Source organism: Chroicocephalus ridibundus, chromosome 3 (assembly GCF_963924245.1).
Source record: "Chroicocephalus ridibundus chromosome 3, bChrRid1.1, whole genome shotgun sequence".
Taxonomy (NCBI): domain Eukaryota; kingdom Metazoa; phylum Chordata; class Aves; order Charadriiformes; family Laridae; genus Chroicocephalus; species Chroicocephalus ridibundus.
In genome coordinates this window covers 47402511-47415706 of record NC_086286.1, presented here as the reverse complement: position 1 = coordinate 47415706, position 13196 = coordinate 47402511, and the positions used below count along the sequence as shown (strand labels likewise).

Sequence of the window (13196 nt, the reverse complement as noted above, 5' to 3'; positions counted from 1 at the left end):
CACTACTGAGATCCTCTGTGAATACAGTGAGATACACAGAGCTGGGAGACGGGAGCGACGTGCAGAGGAATAGCAGCATATCCTTTCCCCTATTTGCAAAGGAATGCAGAGCCTTGATAAGAACTCGGTGCTGGAGTGAGATAATTAGCTGCAGCAAAGTTGAAGGTTTGATGGAGCACTTGCTGGGATTCGCAGAGTTGTCTGGCTCTCCCTGCCCCTGATAAAAGACAAAACATTTCTCAAGGAGAGCAGACTAAAGGAAAAGGTTAGTATGGGGAAAATATGGAGTTACGCGGCTACCCGAGAGCAGCAGGATGGGCAAAGTGACTTCTAGAAGGAGGATTACCCTGTTTGCACCTGACACTACTTCTCAACCACCAGTGACTGGACTTGTATCCACCAGAAGCTTGCCAGTCTCTTTTCTGAGCCCAGCTATACTTTTGGTCTCCACAATATCCTGAGACGGAGAATTTTAAAATGGAATTGTAAGGTACATAAACGTGCACCCCTTCCTATTCATTTTAAACCTGAAGTCTGATACTGTCACTGGGTTTTTCTGAATTTTGTTTTGTGATTATAACAGATCAGTCCTTCCTTGCTTTGACATTTCATTGTTGTCTCTTTATTTATCTCAGAGGAAGGGAGAAAATTAAGAAGTTCAGGCTGCTCCATAGCCTACATCCACCATTTTCCAAAATGAAGAGTTTCTTATCAGCTAAAACAGTGCTGCAGAGTCTAGAAGGTGCAAAGTCAGATGCAGCTGGATAACAGCAAAAGCACAGCTCTCTTTGGTATTTCTCCAGCTATGTGGCCACAGAAAAGGCCACTGAGAGATGAACAAGCCACCTCCTGCTTCGAGCACTGGGCTGTGTGGCAGGGACAGGCCTGCGGCACAAGCCGTAGGGGGGATGCCCATGCTGTGCACTGGTTGTACAGTTGTACGTCTGACGCAGAGGGGCAGAGAACTGGAGAGAAACATGCTCTGAAGCGTCAGCTATGACCAGTCAATGAGCAGTGTGAGGCTGGAGCACCTTTAATGGGAACCTTTGGAGGGCTACTGGCAGCTGACATGAGAAGTTGTGGAAGGATCAGCTGCCTCCACAGATGTGACAGGAGAAAAAAAAAATGACACGAAGGAGGAACACTCATTTTACCCAAAGACTGACAAAGCGCTGAAATCTGAGAAACGCTGTTTGCTTCTCAAATGAACAAAAGCAACACTGTGGGTTTTTTATTAAGTTTCTTTTTAACAAGAACCTCTGTTCAGTTGAAACTGGTACTCCTACTGGATGCTTTGTAATAGTATTCATGATCACCTCAAGAGCCAGTATCTTTTGTCAGATGCACAGAATCTAAGCAGTGGTGGTGCATTTTCACAACAGAGAATCATTAGCTGTTAACGGAATTAATTTGTTTAAGGACTACTAGGGCTGGCAGCTGTCATTGTGATCAACATTTGATTGTCATCTCTGGGAAAAAATGCAGTTTATTCATCTCAGAGAAAGGGAGAAAATTATAGAATTGGATTTTCTTCAGGTGCAAATAAATAAAAAGATCAAGTTAAACTAGCTGTCTTCTAAAATGCTCTCCTCTTCCTGTAAAATCATTTCAGACATTGTGCTTTTTGACTACCTACCTGATGACTTAAAGATTCACCATTTTTTACTAGCAGGCTTTAAAAGCAGAGTCCCAAGCCAGGTTAGGCCAGCTGTCCTCAACAGGCCCCTGTTCTGTCCCCGTGACAAAAGACCTTATGTCAAACGGACCAAGAAAGGTTCTTCCCAAGCTTCCCCTGCCAGAGGGCAGCTAGTGCCCTGCAGGGGGAAGGCGAGTGTTATTAAACGGAATAGGCCGACCAGCTGATGCAGACTTTCTGCTTAAGGTATTGATGTTTTTATTTTGTTAAAATGGGAATCTTGCTGTCTAATGATACAAAGTGTGCCTTCTGCCACCCAAAGCTAATTGAAATGATGTCAAGAGGCAAAAATTAGAATCTTCCCTGCTCAAAGTAGAACTGACTCTAAAAAGGGCGCTAAGAAGCAGCAAATATGTCACTGACTTCCATGGTGCATGATGAAGGCCGATGTAAGAAACCACCTGGGGGTGTTTTGCTGTTGCAAAAAAAAACCCCCAAATTTGGTGATATTTTTTTTTTTTTCTAAACCACCTGGTAACATTATTTCAACGTGACGAAGCAGAAGATCATTAAAGGACACCCTTTTATTGTAAGAAAAGTGATTTTAAGAGAGTTGATTAGCCAGACGTGAGAGGTATTACTAGCAATGTGGCAGTCGAGCTTGAGGAGGAAAGACTGACTCCTTCCCCTCCTTCAGCCCCTGGGTGAAACAAACCTTAGACTCACGGGTTTATGTCACACCGTGTCTGCAGGAGCTTGTGCCGGTCACAGGAAAAGGCAGGCAGCAGCCTAGCTGCCAACACTGACCACCGTGCTGAGCCCACCATTGATAGACCAACAGATGGGGAAATTGAAAATGGAACTGACAATGGGGTTGTCATCCCAGCTGGGGAGGGGGGAGCTGAGCTGCTCCCACAGCCACCCCCGACTTATCCCTGGCAGTTTGCAGAGAAGGTGAAAGAGATTTGGGTGGTTGGATGGGCTCCAGCCTGCCCCCGTTTCCTCCCTAGCAAACCCACCTGTACTCTGGCATCACCAGACCTGCCACGGAGACCTGCCATGGCCACGGCCGGCTGCTGCAGCCAGGGGCAGGCTCGGCCCTACGCTGATGGAGAGCCATCGCACCCACTTTGTGAAAAAGATGGCCTGTGGCTTGCAAAACCACTGTCCCCGCTGCCACGCAGCTAATAAAGGTGAGTTTTCCAGGACTCTGATTTCATCACTGGCTGAAGCTTGAAAGGTCTTGCTGAATACAGCAAGAACCAACATGAGCATTAACTGGGGAGTAAGTTTGCGGTGTCTGAAATGGACTGGTGCTTTTCTCCTGTGCTCCCAGCTGAGCACCCTTGCGCAGCACTGTGCAATTCTTCAGCTGCCGGAAAGGTAATTTTTCTTTCGTTTTACTATTGCTGTCCAGTGTAAATACAAATGCTTTCAAGCAGATTTCTTTGCAGCACAAATTTTCTTTCTAGTCAGTGTGAGGTAATCGAGCGACAGCAGGCTCCAGCTGAGGGGAAGGTGCTGCAAAGTAGTAATTAATTAGTCTAATTGAAACAAGGTTGGGCTTAATGGCCTGTGGATGTGTGGTGGTGGGCTGGGTTGGCACAGCTGATGATTATGTTGCTCAGTGTGGGCTGTGTTCAGCTTGAGTCAAGGTACATGTGTTAGTCTTGCTGGGCTGTGGTTGGAGTGCTTGATTTCTAGGACCCTCTAAGTCTTTGGGTCTGAGGCCATTGGGAGCTCTCTGGGTTTTTTGTGCTTCGTTGAAGCCGGTGGGATTTACTGAGCTGCAGGAGTTCCAGTTTCCCATGTATCCCAGGGGAAGGTATTAGGCCAGCTGGGCAACTCCCTCAGCAATCCCCTGCTGAGGGGTTTTTGTGACCTTGTTTTTCTGCTGCTTGTTTTAGGCTCTCAAAGCCTGAATCGAATCCTTTGAGTATAAAAGTCCTCAGGGGGGTGTGTATGTTTGTGCGTACACACACAGTCATGTATTTATTGGTGTGCATGAAGCTGTGCCTCAGCATGTGTAAGCACATACCATTTCCGCAGCTTTTAAAAATCACTCTGAAGTTCTGAAAGGTCTTCTGCTACCACAGTCTAATGAATGAAAAATACTACATTTGCCCGTGAAGTATCAAGTGCCATCTCCTGAGCTGCGCACCTCATCAAAGGATAAGGTAACTTACTTATTTATTCTCCCTTCTGAAGTTATGTCCTGTGGTAGAAATAGCTACAGTTTATGGTTTTGTGCTTTGCCTCTTTAGAAATGCTATAAGCTCAAACATTAAGAAAGCGAAATTTCTAGAGAGAGAGAGGTAGGACGGGGCATGGAAGAGTGAAAGAAGCATTAGCAGTTGCTGGCTTGCTTGTGAGTGCAGAGGGAGGTGGTGCTCCCTAGTTGAAAGGAGTGTGCTTGTATCCACTTGAGTGGGCTTTGGGCTGGTGCTTGGATCCACGCGTGCTCCATATTGAGCCATGCTGGCTTCGGCGGATCGCTGCGGGGACCTCATTGCAGAGTCTGTGCGTGAGCACAATAGAAAAACACACGTTAAAGCTCTTGTTTCTGTTCGTTTCACCTTTCCTAGTTCAGGACCTTGTGGTAGTGGCAGACATACAAGTCTTGACAAAAACGCTGTTGTAGACGAAGCCTTTAAATCATGTGTGCTTCTGCAAGGTGGGACTGGCAACCATCCAGCCCTTTTTAGGGTCATGACAATGTGTTTGCATGTTGTGTAGGAGAATGAATCTCAGTGGGATTGCTTAGGCGTTATTGCAATGCAAATATTGAATTATAATTATGCTAACAAGCACAAAAATGCAATAGATGCTCTTTCACTTGAAATTAGAGCTTAACAGAGCTCCTCTCCTCAGCATGCGTATCACGCAACTGCTATAGCAGTACTATTCTTTCTGTGGAGAGAAGAGGCAAAATGAATATTCAACAATTGTTTTAGTTAAGCTGATGCTACTGTGGACTCTTCTTTCTATCTGGCTTGTTATTTGAAATGCAAATTTTTAAAAAGCAGAGAAATGAAGAGATGACAATCAATCTTTTTCTCCAGGGTAGGAGGAACTTTAAAAACCCAAGATTTTAAATCCCTTTAAGGGCTTTCTCTTTAGGAAATTTTTCCTATGGAGGCACTGATAATATTTGTGGGGGAAGGGTGTACAGAATTGCGTATGTATCTGGAAACAAATCAATTCAACTAGGCTCAAAGTAAGGTTTACTAGCTATAGGAAGACATCTTGTCTTTCCCTTATCATCTCTGTGACTGCTCAGTTATTTTTTGCCTGAGAAGCTCCAGCCAGCCATGTTTGGGCACTGCCACGTGCTCTGCCCGGTGCGGGCTCAGGCAGCAAAGATGGCACAGGCGAGCACTTGAGTGTTTGCTGGTGGAATGACTATGTGTGGCCTCTTTTGCCCGCTCTGCACCGCTTGCCTGTGGATGGTGTGGATAGCTGATGAGTATGGGCCAGCATTTCTCCAATATTTTTTTGCCAGCCTCCTAAATGCTTATTTTATTCATCTTAAACTAGACTCGTGCACATCATCTCTTCTGTTCCTGGCTGTGTTGTGTCTGTGCAGTTCGCCTTGTCTTTGTTATCCCATAGCGAATAACCTTGCTCCATCAGAGGAGATGCTCAACTGTTAGCGGCTTTTTCTCAGCTATTTGGTTTCAAAATGACTTGTGGTCACTTCTAGGAAGGCATTTAAAAAAAAAAAATACATGCATGATGGTTTTGGTTCTTTCTCTGATGAATAAAAATCTTTATTGTAGCTAAAAAGAAAATTGGTAGGTGTCTGAGAAGGGACGTTTGCTGAACTCTTTGTTTGACTTGTCTCTCATAATCCTGGGGTGCTTTACTAAAAAGAAATACATAAGAAAAGCTGGTCCTTTGTCTCTTTCTGTCTGATTAGTTTACTCTTATTAGTGAATGTTTTTTAAAACTGTATGACATCTATTCTTGCCTATAAACTTACACTAAAGAGGAGGAAGTCTATTCTCTTGTCATCCCAGAGATGCTAGGACACATCCATAAGATTACATGAAACATAATAATTGCAGTTGTTACTATTGAGCTAATCAGTGTTAGAACTAATCCATCAGTTTTCAGTGATGTATTACACAGAGACTTCAATTTGTCACGATCTGTCTATTTTCTCCTCCCGAAAGACAAAAGATGTGCAAGAGTTTTCTTTTACAATATATAGAAAATAAGGTTCAAAATGGTGGTTAAAAGGATCTGGTTTTTTGTCATCTGGACTAGCATTGCCTAGAGTATTGTGATAAAGATTCATTAGTCACTGATAATGTCTTGAGACTCTCTGTCTTGAAAAGAGATTCCCTGTTTATGGGGAAAATGGCTGCTACGGAGGTGTGTGTGTGGGGGAGGTTGCATTTCTAAGAGCTGCTACCGGTTCTAAGTGTTGGGGAGCAAGTTACCTTCTTACTCAAGGCCAGCCTGATGGAAAGCAAAATGTTTCTTAAAAAGAAGTATTTCACAGTAGATTCTGAGTGTGATAACGTTGGTACTGGAAAACATGCTGTTGCATCGTCTGCTGTCAGAGAAAAGGAGAGGGCACGGGTGTGAGGAGAGATGTGTAGCATCAGGTATCATGTCTGGCACTACGGTGATGTTCTCTGAAGTGCTGTAGATCCAAGGGGATGTCAGGAACAGTGCTAGCAACTCGGGAGAACAGGCTTCTCCAAAAAAGACAGCCGAGCTCTATTGCAGGAGAATACAAACCGAAGGGCTTTAGATCTTTTCCCCAAAAAATGAATTAATTGAGGGGGAAGAAAAAAAGTTAGGGAATTAGCTATTTTCTGCTGTGCATATAGGCCACATTTGCTTTTTATCCAATGTGAGCAGAACCATACTGTTTTGTTAGAACATAAAGCAGAGTCATGAAAATGGGGCCCTGGCTTTGTGACCTTGGTCAGGTTATATATTTCTGTTCCTCTAAAGCACAGCTTTACAGAAAGGAAAGGGTTTGGAAAGGCAAGTGGAGACTTTGCTCTCGTGAAGAAGTTTTTATTTCCAAAATATTCCTTTTTACAGTATCCAGGAGAAGCCCTTAAAAAGATGGCTGGGGTTTCTGTCCATCTGCTGGGTGTGCAGACGCAGCGAGTGGGGGCAAAGTGCTGAGGTGACTTAGCTGAGGCCAACGTGGCACTTGCAGCTGTAATCATCCATCTGCTCAGCCACCGAAAGGACATTTCGGCTTCTGGATTTGACAGAGCCTGTATGCGTCCCCCCAGCAGGGGACTGAAGGCTTTGTCCCTGCCTGTCCTGTGCTTTCCCTCCCGCCACTTCCACTGGACAGAAGGATTTTCTGAAACACCACAAAAGCATGGTGGAGTTTCCATCTCCTTTCTGTGTTTCTGTTGTGTTTCTGACTTCTCCACCTTTCCTTCCCTAATGGCAAGGTCCACTTAGACGTAAGCATGCCCTAGATATTGCACCACAGAAATCAAACCAAGAGACCAATACTTGCAGGCAAAAGCCATCACGGAACTGGTGAACTGATAATGACAGAAAGCAGAATTCTTGTTCTGTTGTTAAAACTGTGATTAAGGACTTCAGTCCAAATCTCTTTGGGAATTACGCAGAAATTTACTTCATTCAGTCTATCGCCCAGAACCTCTAGGCATGCACCAGCAGCCAATTTGTAGCCTGTGCCAATTAGCACACTGAAGTTTATCCTGTTAGAGATGCAGCCTGCCACTGGAGGAACATGAAGCCACTCCAAATCTGCTTAACAGTGACACAAGAGGAACCCAGTGTACTGGGCTCATCTGCCATCCATCACTTGTCTTAAATGGCTTGAGAGATTACTGTGCGTTTTATTGCTCATGCTGGGGGGCTTATAGTGATCTAAGCTTCTTAAAGGTACTTTTAAAAAAAGAAAAGGAAAATAATAACAGGAACTGCTGTTGGGAAATAGGTGTGAAGACAATTATCTCCACATAAAAGCAAAGAGGCGTAGGACTGAAGTTTAAGCTAGGAGTGTGTGGTGGCAGTTGCTTTTCCATGGATTATATGTTCTTACAGCTACAGCTGCTGTGTTGCTGCTCTCCTGCCCATGGCTGCCAGAATGACCGCTGGGGGTCTGGGGTTTGCAGCAGCGAGGGCCACCTCTTGGCCTCCAGAGCTGATTATTGTAAGCGTTAATTTTGCATCTAGGTACAGGGAAGTTTAAGAGATGGCCGAACTTTCAACTGACATACTCATCTAGGTTACTGAAGATTTGAGACCAGGCTTTGCATATACTGTGGGGAGGCTGGGGTGCCTTCTATAATAGTTGGTATCTTTCTATCAGTGTTTGGGGGGTGGGGGGGCTCCCCTAAGTAAGAAAATTCTATTGTTTTCTGCGTGGTAACAAACTAGAAGAAAGAGACTTTCCCTAAAAATTCCTGTCTGCCTTGACATACAGAGAGCAAGGGGAAACTCTTTTCCCAGAGAGCTGGGTGTTGAGTTTTGAGCACAACAGGGCTGCATTCTGATGAGGTTTAAATGCTGTTATAGTACGGTACCACCATGACTATACTAAAGTAGGTGCTACAAAGCACCTGTATTTAATGCCCAGTTATGTAAGGTATAACTTAATGTTTCAAGCCTCTGTGAAGTTCCCGCAGCACTTCTAAACTCTCCAAAATATACAACTACTCTTAAAATCTTAAAGAACTAATGTTCTGGGACTTGCGGCTTTTGTGGTGTGGTGGTTTTTTGGTTGTTGGTTTTGTTGTTTGTGTGGGGTTTGGTGGTTTGTTTTAATTTGGGGGGGGGGGAGTTTTGGGTTTTTTTAACCAGCTATAGAAGGGCTGCAACTAGTTTAATGGGAGTTAGTCTCCTGTGAATTTCTACTCATATTACAGAAGAGAAGGAACACCAACTTTCTTGTCAGTGCTTGGCAATGCCATTAGTTTCCCTTTCAGACTTCAGGAGCTGTTTAAAAGCCTATGGGCATTCTACCAGCGGTTGTACGATGCTGGTAGTAAAAGTCACATAAGTCTTAGTTTGAGTATACAATGAGCAACATCTAGAAAGGTGTCATTCTTTCTACTTGGGCTGGTAAGCCTGCAGTCGTGTCCTGAACTGTTTTGTGCTTGGTACTTACCATCCCTTTGCCATGATTCTCTCCTTGGTGCAAGACAAGAGGGGCCTCTTCTGAGCTCTTCAAGTTCAGCTGTGCAGAGAACCAAAGACTTGCCCAAGTTTTGACCCAGAACTCAGATTCAGCACAGTGCTGGCCCATACTTCCAAGGTCTGTCTGGTGCTTTGGCCACAAAATCATGACTCAAGAAAAAACTGCACTAGGAGGCTTCTCATGTAAATTTGTTGACTTTCCCTGGATGTTTGGATAACGTTCTGATTTCTAAAATTCTGTATCGAAACCAAAGTTACATAAGTGCTCAATTAGTCTTTTTAATAACATTGGAACAAAATTGTTCCCTTTTTTGTGAAAGTTTACAAGATATTTGTTTTTCAGTCTGTTTTTTTGGAAAGAAACCACACTTTGAAGTCCAGGGGTTTCCTCAGGGAGAAGGAAGCTCCTTTTTCAGTTGGTTCTGCAGAGAATGATCCTGTTGAAGCCTTGGAAGCAACTCCCTCCTGTCACAGATGCAGACATAAAAGCAAAATTGGTAGAGATAAAATCATCATTTCATGGTCCTCTAACTCTTAAAGGAAATCTCCTCTGTCCCCTCCAGCTGCTTCCAAAAACTTAATAAAATTAAAGCTCTTTGTAAGTTGAGTCTTAGATATTAAGTCTTCAGTTTGCTGATCTTTCCTCTCTGTGCTGTGGCCGGAGCAGTAGGGCTGGGGGAGGTGAAGGCACACAATGTACTGAACCATTTTTAGGCTGCAGCTCTGGACTCTGCTCTGTTTTTGCTCTCTGGAAAGCTTCTTCCAGGTTCATAACTGACAGGTCGTGTGCCAAAAGCACAAATGTACTTGGCCAACATACAGAGGGTCTTGAAAGCAGTGTTCTTGAAAAATAATTCATCGTACTTCTAACATCCATCATATCCCAAGTAGTAGTGCGCCATCATGACTTTCCCTTCTTAGCGCCTCTTAAAGAAAATCTCTGGGCTAATCCTTCAAAGATAATGATCAGAATGATGGTAGCCATAGAAACTGCTGCTTAAATATCTGTGTTTTGCACAAACTCCAGAGTATGGCTAATTACGCAATTGATGTAAATCTGTTTCAGCCCTGTACGAACCACTGCCACTTTATTGGCTCTAAGCAAGTTTGCTGTTCAAAAATAGTATAACTACATCTGTTTTTTAGCTGGGTTTGTCGGTAGTGAAATTAAGAGGAATTTCTAAACACCGTGCTTGCAGTCTATTGGTAAAGGGCCTCTTAAATAAATCTTATTCAAGGACCAAAGCAATAATTGGGGTGCCCATAGAAATAAGTGCCTCATACATGTGCCCATTGTATCATAAATAGGCTCTGTCAAGCAGGTCCTGAATTCAGTGCATCGTGTTTAAGGACGCTTTTTCCAGTGCAGGTTCAGATCTCTTGCTCCGAGAGTTAACCAGCAAGCCATGTGTCCTTGTCACTTTAGGCTTGGAGAACAGACTGCTTTTCATCGCATCCGCTAAATTATGTGAGCCTTAGAGGATGCTGCCTGGGGCAAATAAATGTAGTGATCGGGCATGTTTAATGAGCCCTTTGCCTACAAGGATTTCAGACTTTTTGGGCCCTTGCTAAGTTTGTCCCCTAATTTCCAACCATTGTTGCCCTGGGCGGCCTGCATTGCTTTTCTGGCACAACAATGTTTCCCTGACGAGCCTTACTTCCCAGCAGTCATGATCTAATTTAACAAATGGCTTTTTATCCCCTCTTTTAAAAATAAATAATGGAGGGGAAAGAATATTTAAACTCTGCTGCTTCAAGAGTACCTTAAAGAAGCGGTGCTTTTCCCTATGGCTTTTGTGGAACTGTGACTGTGAGTAGGACCCACCCTATGTTCTACGAGGGTCTTCCTTTTCTCCAAAGACATCTTTCTTCAGAAATAGTAATGGTTAAGGTGCATCTGCTTGCCTGGAAACTATATTTCAAAACAGAAATAGTGAGTATATTCAAATGTTAATATTATTTTGGCGGGATCCATACCTTGGTTATCTCTAATGATGCCATCAAAGTTTTCAGTAGTAGACAGGAAATCTTCATGCTGTGCTTCATGAGGTGGCTAGCGTTATCTCAACTGTTATTGCTGACTTTTAGTCTGAATGTTATCTTCTATCTGTCAGTATAAATTGCAACAACAAAGTGCTGGGTATGTCTCTGAGGTTATTTTTGCCTGTATAAAAATACTTCATGAAATGCAGCCCCATGAATCTGAGTTAGTAATTATGAATATTATTAAAAATTATGAAGACATCTGTTAATAAAGCTGCAACATCTCTAAGTCTGGAGGGGGAGGAGGGAAGAACCCAACAAAACTCCACCTGTATTGACTTCAACAATTTTTATTGTCAGGTACCTGCAGATGTTTCTTGTAAAATACATTTGCTGAATTCCCCCTTCGCTTATAATACAAAAAGTGTGTGTTTACCGCTGCCCACCCCCTTTTAGCTGGCATAATAATTCTTATCTGATCATCTGTGCTGATCAGCCTCAGGAAATACAACACAGGTTTGGTTTCTCCACCTTGGCAGAGCCTTTGGCTGCACTGCAGCGTACCCTAAAATAAAATAAAAATAAATAATAAATTCTACAGATTAAAAGAAACTAAAGGAAGAAATAAGTTACTTGCTTACTTGCTATGGCTCTGTGATCAGGCTGCAATCCTTATAGCATTTGCTTGTCTCCAGCAAAGGTTTCAGCCCTGGAAAGGGAGTGACACCCTGCATGGCTGTAAGCCTGTCAACGAGGGAGGCGGTGGCAAATCCGGCGCTCACCTCTTGCGCAAGGCCGGGGACGGCACAGACCTCTCTGTCTCTCAACAAGCCCTCCCTACTCCAGCTCTGGAGATGCCGTGTAAGGTCAGCACGCTTGCCTTGCTGCAGGGCTTTGAGCTTACTGCAGCATTTAGAAATCTAACAACTTAGTTTGGGCTTTGTGAAGGGATCTGTTGTGTCTTGGGCCCCACCCTCCTGCAAGCACTTCTGCACCTGCTTCGCTCGTTAGTTAAGAATACCCATTTCTTGAAACCTTTGAATGACTGCAGCTTACAAGAATGCTAAATTTCTCCCTAGAGACACCACTCCAGCAACTGGAAGGCACTCTGAAATGCCATTGTGCAGGAAGGGCATATTCAACACAAAGCATAACCTTTTGGGCTGAGATGGATGGCGGTTAGCTTGGATAATATCACCAAGTACTGCAGGCTTAAAAGCTGTTATAGTTCACTTTTTTCATTGTTTTGTCTTGTTTGAAACTTTAGGATAAAGTCCTTCCTTCTGTGGATCTAAACACCATGAGGCGACCCAGAGCTTACTGACCTCATCGTTTTACTGTAGGGTAAATACCAGAAAAATGACAGATATAAGCTGTGAAATTTAAAAAGCTAGACATAGCTGCATGGTGTCTTAAAGTAAGCTTTCTCTCGGTGTCCAGGTGGAGGGCAAGACTTGTAAGATTTGCAGCTTGCGTGTAGTAATTGTTTTTATTCAAGGTGGATTTCAAATCCTCCACAGGTGATTTTCAATAAAATTGAAACCTGAAGGTGAATGTGATTTTTTGTTTTTAATTATTTTTGTTTTATTTCTCAAAGGGCAGCGTGTGTCTGCTTCCAGTTATCCCGATTTACTAGGAGGGGCTGAACTGCAATCATGGTGTCTATGAAATCCTCATGTTAAGCTGTTTTAATGATAGGCGTAATCACTTTGAAGCTTATACAAACGGGAATTAGGGGGAATAGATTTCAGCCTTCTCTTTCATGGGGAATAAGCCTTCATTATGGAGCAAGCTCCTTTAGGATCAACTCAGTCAAACTTGGATAAGTTGTACGGGGCAGCCATGCTGAACAATAACTTTCTAATGGACCTTGTCAGCCACTGAGAAGGCCTCATTAAGCTACAGCCTATTCCTTCTGAGAGGGCAGGGAATGGGAGGTAAGACCACAGTGCAGCTCTGCTGAGCGTGGGGACTCTCAGCTCAGCATGGGCACCGACTCTTTGGAGGGCTGTGGGCTAAAAGGCCTGTTAAGATTTGGCCTGAAGATGTCTACAAAATAAACTTGTTTGCTGCTTCGATGAGAGTATCTCTGCTCGCCGCAGCCCAGCTGATGAAAACGCTCAGGCGATCCCTGTCTAATCACTTCAGTTTGAGCCAGCCCAAGGTGCAGCAGGTCCGGGCTGAGGCTGCGGAGAGGTGTCCATCTCTGGAGCTACCTATATCCGTACCTTACTCCAAAGGCTGACTGCTGCATGTCTCTGCCTCTCCTCTGCTGCTAGAGGTTACTGTCCTCTTTGCTATCCTGGACTGGCTGAAAATGTGAACTTTCCATCAGGCAAAATCGGCTGCTTAGGCTAAACTTAGGCTCAGCTCCTCCGAGGTGCTTAATTGCCTTGGATGTTTAACTGCCTCATTAGGCATTTGCTAT

General features: G+C 43.9%; 1 long non-coding RNA gene across 1 annotated transcript; it reads right to left on the bottom strand.

Annotated features, from left to right (window-relative positions):
• Positions 1–10619: 10619 nt before the first annotated feature.
• On the bottom strand, positions 10620–11544 carry LOC134513886 (uncharacterized). Its single transcript, XR_010070534.1, has 3 exons — positions 11410–11544; positions 11133–11333; positions 10620–10697 (listed from the first exon to the last, which is right to left on the bottom strand). It is a non-coding gene; the product is annotated as an uncharacterized LOC134513886 (long non-coding RNA).
• Between the last annotated feature and the right edge of the window lie 1652 nt (positions 11545–13196).